The sequence below is a fragment of the Cucumis melo genome, unplaced genomic scaffold, assembly GCF_025177605.1.
Source record: "Cucumis melo cultivar AY unplaced genomic scaffold, USDA_Cmelo_AY_1.0 utg001523l, whole genome shotgun sequence".
NCBI lineage: Eukaryota > Viridiplantae > Streptophyta > Magnoliopsida > Cucurbitales > Cucurbitaceae > Cucumis > Cucumis melo.
In genome coordinates, this window is record NW_026124634.1 from 17501 (window position 1) to 25221 (window position 7721).

The 7721-nt window shown below is 33.1% G+C and overlaps 3 non-coding genes across 3 annotated transcripts; 1 reads left to right on the top strand and 2 right to left on the bottom strand.

Annotated features, from left to right (window-relative positions):
• Positions 1-3795: 3795 nt before the first annotated feature.
• Positions 3796-3868, bottom strand: TRNAF-GAA (transfer RNA phenylalanine (anticodon GAA)). Its single transcript has one exon. It is a non-coding gene; the product is annotated as a tRNA-Phe (tRNA).
• Positions 3869-5471: 1603 nt separating this feature from the next.
• On the top strand, positions 5472-5544 carry TRNAT-UGU (transfer RNA threonine (anticodon UGU)). The gene has a single exon. It is a non-coding gene; the product is annotated as a tRNA-Thr (tRNA).
• A 1260-nt stretch (positions 5545-6804) lies between these two features.
• TRNAS-GGA (transfer RNA serine (anticodon GGA)) lies at positions 6805-6891 on the bottom strand. Its single transcript has one exon. It is a non-coding gene; the product is annotated as a tRNA-Ser (tRNA).
• Positions 6892-7721: the final 830 nt, after the last annotated feature.

Here is a 7721-nt window from a genome sequence, read left to right on the forward strand (position 1 = left end):
TGATAAGCAATACCAATCAAACAAATCAACAAAATAGATTATAGAATATTCATCTTGACAAGAAATTATCTACATGATAAGATATGTATCACAAGGGCTATAGCTCAGTTGGTAGAGCACCTCGTTTACACGCGCGCCAATGTTTTTCAGAGAAGTACATCATGTAATCAAAAAAGTTGATCTTATTGAGAAATCGATGTCTTACTCTATTACTTTTAGGGAACAAAACAAGAGAACAGTAGCCTGACAAAAAGTTCGGTCCGAATCGAGTGCCCCATTTAGGCACTAAAAAAATCCATCATTGATTTGAGATATTGATAAGGTGAATACCCAGTCTATTCAATGCTAGGCATAATGAGTATCAGGACCTCAAAAAAAATGATCTTTCGTCCTATCTTATGAACAACTTTAAGGTGTATGAAGTTTCATATTTTATTCTTTAAGCAGAAGCAGGACGATAGAGATTCCATTTAACTTAAGTTGATCTAGGTCAGAAGCATACCTACGTCAGGATAACCCCTTCTTTGAAAAACTTTGGTAGTGCTCCGAGATTCGAATCAAAATAATGAATCAGAGCACATGGAACCATCTCCCTTTCTTTCTGTCAAGAAAAAATATGGTAGACTAACTTATTTATAACAGTTAATGAAAGAGCCCAATGCAAAAAAATGCATGTTGGGTCTTTGAAACAGTTCAAATCATTTTGATAATAATAAGTTTGATCTGTTTTACCGAGAAGGTCTACGGTTCGAGTCCGTATAGCCCTATATTATTAATAATTCAAAAATAGAATCGTTTTCCTTTCCTCATTATTGTTTGTATTGTTTGTAATTGGCCACTTGATTTGGTTCATCATTAATGTCTTATCTTTGTAGATGAATTACATATGAAAATTTTCCTATTTTCCCATACAAAATCAAGAAATTAGTAATACTTCTTTTCTTTGGGATACCTACCCAATTCTAGTAAATTTTTGGAGTCAAAATCATGACATGAAACCGGTTAAAAACTCCACCATAACCCAATGCAAATCGAATGCACTAGTAAATCACATGGATCTAGGAACGACTTACTGTATTTTATTTGTGGACAAGCTAGAGTTTGAGAAACGAAGATCTTTGGTAACTTTCATTGTAAACATTCTCAAATAGGCTTTTCTGTTGGTATACCTTATCTAGTAAAGCACAAAACTAAAGTAGTCGTCTTCTCTTTCCTTCTTCAATCACTAAAAGTTCCTAAATGGAAATTCCGACTATATGTATCCTCTCTATATAAATATATAATATTTAATATATATTTATTATGGATATAATAGATATTATATAAATAGGATTATAGTGGATGAATCTTCAAACGAGACATGTACCGATCGACTAATCCGGTATATTTTCCACATTGATAGGAGTACGTTTATGTTTCTGCTTTACGAATATGATATTTTCTGGGTATTTCTAATAATATCAAGTCTTATTCCTATTTTGGCATTTCTAATTTCTGGAGTTTTAGCCCCTCTTAGCAAAGAGCCAGAGAAACTTTCGAGTTATGAATCGGGAATAGAACCAATGGGCGATGCTTGGGTACAATTTAGAATCCGTTATTATATGTTTGCTCTAGTTTTTGTTGTTTTTGATGTTGAAACAGTTTTTCTTTATCCGTGGGCAATGAGTTTTGATGTATTAGGGGTATCCGTCTTTATAGAAGCTTTAATTTTCGTGCTTATCCTAATTGTCGGTTTAGTTTATGCATGGCGAAAAGGAGCATTGGAATGGTCTTAGTTTTTGAATATTCAGACAATTAAAAAAAACATTGAGACAGTTATGAATTCCATCGAGTTTCCCTTACTTGATCGAACAACCCAAACTTCAGTTATTTCAACTACATCAAATGATCTTTCAAATTGGTCAAGACTCTCCAGTTTATGGCCGCTTCTCTATGGTACCAGTTGTTGCTTCATTGAATTCGCTTCATTAATAGGTTCACGATTCGACTTTGATCGTTATGGACTGGTACCAAGATCTAGTCCTAGACAGGCAGACTTAATTTTAACAGCGGGTACGGTAACAATGAAAATGGCTCCTTCTTTAGTAAGATTATATGAGCAAATGCCTGAACCAAAATATGTTATTGCTATGGGAGCATGTACAATTACAGGAGGGATGTTCAGTACCGATTCTTATAGTACTGTTCGGGGAGTCGATAAGTTAATTCCTGTCGATGTGTATTTGCCGGGTTGTCCGCCTAAACCCGAGGCTGTTATAGATGCTATAACAAAACTTCGTAAGAAAATATCTCGAGAAATCTATGAAGATCGAATTAAGTCTCAAGAGGAAAATCGGTGTTTTACTACCAATCACAAATTTCATGTTGGCCCAAGTACTAATACTGGAAATTACGATCAAGGATTACTCTATCAACCATCATCTACTTCAGAGATCATCCCTCCTGAAACTTTTTTCAAATACAAAAGTGCAGTCTCTTCCTACGAATTAGTAAATTAGGCCGTATACTTTTTTTGTACAGAATAACAAAGCAAAGAACGAGTGAATCTTCATCAATTTTTCATTGTAAATGGGAAATACTTATACAAATAAAAATAAAAAAATGGGGGGGGGGAGAAGATGCAGGGTAATTTGTCTTCTTGGCTAGTCAAACATGGACTGGTTCATAGATCTTTGGGTTTCGATTACCAAGGAATAGAGACTTTACAAATAAAGCCCGAGGAATGGCATTCCATTGCAGTCATTTTATATGTATATGGTTACAATTATCTACGTTCCCAATGTGCTTATGATGTAGCACCAGGCGGACTGTTAGCTAGTGTGTATCATCTTACGAGAATCGAGTATGGTATAGATCAACCGGAAGAGGTATGCATAAAAGTATTTGCCGCAAGGATAAATCCTAAAATTCCGTCTGTTTTCTGGGTTTGGAAAAGTGCGGATTTTCCAGAAAGGGAATCTTATGATATGTTGGGAATTTCTTATGATAATCATCCACGTCTAAAGCGTATCTTAATGCCTGAAAGTTGGGTAGGATGGCCCTTACGTAAGGATTATATTGCCCCCAATTTTTATGAAATACAAGATGCTCATTAAATAATACGAAACTAATCTTCACTTCGACAACTCAAGATATTCAAATACATTTTTACGTTCTCTTATAGATATAGCATAGTAATTGAAGTCTCATTCATCTTATTATTATTGATTAAAAAAAATACAATTAGAGATTTGGTGAGATTATCCAATTTGTAAGATACTTATTTTGGATGAGCCACAAGCTAATAGGATGAACTAAATGAGTTCTGCATTATGAACTATGTATCACGCATATGACTTATAGATGTGCTTTAAAAAGTCACATAGGGTGAAATGAAGAAATATAATATGAAAAGAGAATCGGATTCTATTTGTACTGTATCTGAGATGAATCTTGGCCATTCCCGCCTTTCAACTCCCCTAGACTAGACTTTTGGGTCTTATAAGGAACTAATTGAAACTTTCAAATATGTATAAAATAGGAATTGAACGCCAGGAGACAGAGTATGAACAAATAAAAAAGAAGAGGAAACAAAAGAAAATTCTTTTCTTTTACATATCTATATACATCCTTTACATATTTCTATAAATATCCTCTTTATCTTTACTTGTCTATTTTCGACATCTATAAATAGAGTAAAAAATATATATAGTTTAGTTAAAGGGTAGATTTCCAGACATCATCATGTATCAGTATTTTTCATGATCTATATTATTAATGAATCCGTAGAATAGATACTCATACAAATTCATGATGTGCCAAGAACCAGATTTGAACTGGTGACACGAGGATTTTCAGTCCTCTGCTCTACCAACTGAGCTATCCCGGCCATTTCCGACACATTATCCTTATTTTAATAGATGACTTTGGTCTATGTCAATTGTAAATAAGAAAAAAGGTATTCCAAAGTCTTCTTTTTGAAGATATACGAAATTTCAGGGCTTGGATAAGCCTTTCGAAGTTTCAGTACAGTAGACAGTTAATCATTCAAATTTCACAGATTACTTGCGCAAGGATGTTCGTTTGTACGTCTATCATATAGAATATATACCACAAGCCTTGTGATAAGAAATCAAATTTCCGCTCAAATACGCTTGTGAAAGAGTCGAATGAATGAGAAACATAACAAAGTCTGAATTGCTAATGAACGGATAAATAATTAAAGAGGCCAACGGGCCTTTTTAGGGTTTTGGGGATAGAGGGACTTGAACCCTCACGATTTTAAAAGTCGACGGATTTTCCTCTTACTATAAATTTCATTTTTGTCGTTATTGACATGTAGAATGGGACTCTATCTTTATTCTATTCGATCTGATTAATCAATTCTTCAAAAGATCTATCAGACTATGATGGAGTAAATGATTTGATCAATGAATATTCGATTATTTTTTCAACTTGTAGATCTTGGAATCGATTCATAACAATTCGTTCATTTTTATATATAATTTTATATATATATATAAATATAAATATAAAAAATTATAGAAATATAAAAAATAGAGATTCGAGTTGTCATTAATCAATATAGTATTTCAGTACGTAATACGTTTATCTTTCATCGTTTCTGGAGTTTCGATGGAAGGATTCATTCCTTTACTAACGCAACGTCGTCAACTCCATTTGTTAGAACAGCTTCCATTGAGTCTCTGCACCTACCCTTTTTTTTCGGAAAAAAGGATTTGGCTCAGGATTGCCCATTTTTAATTCCAGGGTTTCTCTGAATTTGAAAGTTATCACTTAGTAGGTTTCCATACCAAGGCTCAATCTAATTAAGTCCGTAGCGTCTACCGATTTCGCCATATCCCCCTCTTTTAAGATTAGTATCGCATTATGATGTCCTTCCCCGTTTTCTTTCATTTGTATTATACTGGAACCACTCAAGTCATTAGAATACCGATTCCTCTATTGAAAAGTGTTTCCTCCTATTGGATTTCTTGTCTATCTTCTTTCATCTCTCTCTTCTCTATCGGAGACCCATATTTGTTCCGATCCAAAATGATTCTATCATTTCTGTATCTGCAATTCAATATATATCAATATAGATAGATATATGAACATATATATTTGCCCCTCTTTCTATTATTTTTTTAGTAAAAAATTTAATACTTAAACGGTCGATTCCCTTGTTCGTCTTATCTTCCACCTTTCAGAATGAAAACATAGAAACGCTTCATTATCATCTCAATTGCATTAAATGCAATTAAGATTAACACATTAATTATTGATACACATCCATTTGATAAATAGATCAAAATTTTCTATCGCTATATTCTATTAATCGTTATATTAATTATTATGTTCTATAATAGAACAATTCCAATATTGAATATTTATTTGAAATGAAATTAGATTCTATATTCATATTAATTAGGAATAGCTAAGATCCCAGTAATTTAGTAAATTACTATGCATGTAACATTTCTGTTATGTGAGCCCGCTTAGCTCAGAGGTTAGAGCATCGCATTTGTAATGCGATGGTCATCGGTTCGATTCCGATAGCCGGCTTTTCTCTATTGATTTTATTTTTGACATAATTGATAAATCAAATAAATAAAGAAACGACTTCTTACCCTTTTTCAAAGGTCACCGATCTATGATGTCGTAGGAACTTACTTACCTTTATGACTAAAGGAGGGGTTCTATTTCTGTAGAACAAATCAAGAAAGGAACTCTTACTTTTTTATATCATTTACATATACAATAGGATCCGGATATTGATCCAAGTTATCTAATTATTCTTTGTTTTGTAGTACAATACTTTACTGGATTTCACTTCATTTATAATATTTATCATTTAGTTTTCATTTAAGTTTATGAAATTTAAATAAAATAAAATGTTTATGAAATTTAAATAAAATAAAATAAGGAGTCTTTATGTCGCGTTACAGAGGGCCTCGTTTCAAAAAAATACGCCGTCTGGGGGCTTTACCGGGACTAACTAGTAAAAGGCCCAAAACCGGAAACGATCTTAAAAACCAATCGCGTTCCGGTAAAAAATCTCAATATCGTATTCGTTTAGAAGAAAAACAAAAATTGCGTTTTCATTATGGTCTTACAGAACGACAATTACTTAAATACGTTCGTATCGCCGGAAAAGCCAAAGGATCAACGGGTCAAGTTTTACTACAATTACTTGAAATGCGTTTGGATAACATCCTTTTTCGATTGGGTATGGCTTCGACTATTCCTCAAGCCCGACAATTAGTTAATCATAGACATATTTTAGTTAATGGTTCTATAGTGGATATACCAAGTTATCGGTGCAAACCCCGAGATATTATTACAGCAAAAGATGAAAAAAAATCGAGAACACTGATTCAAAATTATCTTGATTCATCCCCCCCTCAGGAATTGCCAAAACATTTGACTCTTCAGCCATTGCAATATAAAGGATTAGTCAATCAAATAATAGATAGTAAATGGGTCAGTTTAAAAATAAATGAATTGCTCGTTGTAGAATATTATTCTCGTCAGACTTAAACCTAACTAAAAAACAAGGGTTCGGACAATTTCGTCCTCCCCTTCGCCGAAGTCTAAGTAAAGAGACCGAAGGAAAGTAAGGTTTTGATCCGGAAATTTTTCTATCATTCATCTATCATTGATCGGTAGGGGGATTTTCATCTCTTGTGCATTCTTTCCAGTCTTTTCGTTTCCGTACCACAAAAATTCGAAATAAAGAATCCATAAAGGTCTAACCGTTGGAATAATAGTATCGATTGTTATTTGATTTGATACATTGTGGTCAGTAACATTGTTGAATTAGTACGGAAAGAGAGGGATTCGAACCCTCGGTAAACAAAAGCCTACATAGCAGTTCCAATGCTACGCCTTCAACCACTCGGCCATCTCTCCTACAGAATGATTATGGCCCAGAAACCGAGTTAATAGTGAGTCATTAATATTCAATTTTTTTTTTGATAGGCACGTCCAACCAATTCTAACTATACAAATAATTTTTTTTTAACTATGTTTAATGGATACTTTTAGCTCATGATTCTATTTAGTTTTTTAAACTATGATTCCTTTTTTCTAAAAATTCGACTTTTACAGTTTTCGATTTTTCACCAACAACTGTTTATCCCATACATATATCTAGTCACAAGTTATGAATCATAGAATGATTATTCGATTCTTTTTGCTCTTTTTTGTATCATAATTCAATCAAAAAACTTCTAGAATTACCCCAGTCAGATAAATAAAATTCTTTTTTTCTTCAACTTCGCTGAAATCAGAATAGTTCTCTTCATTCTGATCCTACTACATTTGGATGAAATTTAACCGGATTGAAATATTTCTTCTCTTTTATTGATTCCTGTGAAATCAAAAAGAAACAATTTTAATATCGAGTGGGATTTTTTAATGAATCCGTTTTTTATGTTATTTCGTACTATGCAATTCCTTTGTTTGTGGGATCATTTTCTCACGAGAGGTAATTAAAAGAAATTATAGAATGGGGTTGTTACCGATGCCTAGATCTGGTGGGATAAATGGAAATTTTATCGATAAGACCTTTTCAATTGTAGCCAATATCTTATTACGAATAATTCCGACAACTTCCGGGGAAAAAGAGGCATTCACCTATTACAGAGATGGTGCGATTTGATTTTTTTTTTTTTCAATTTTCTTTACCGCTCTCCGTCTTAGTAGAAAGACACAGTATTCGGGATAGAAAGAAAACAATA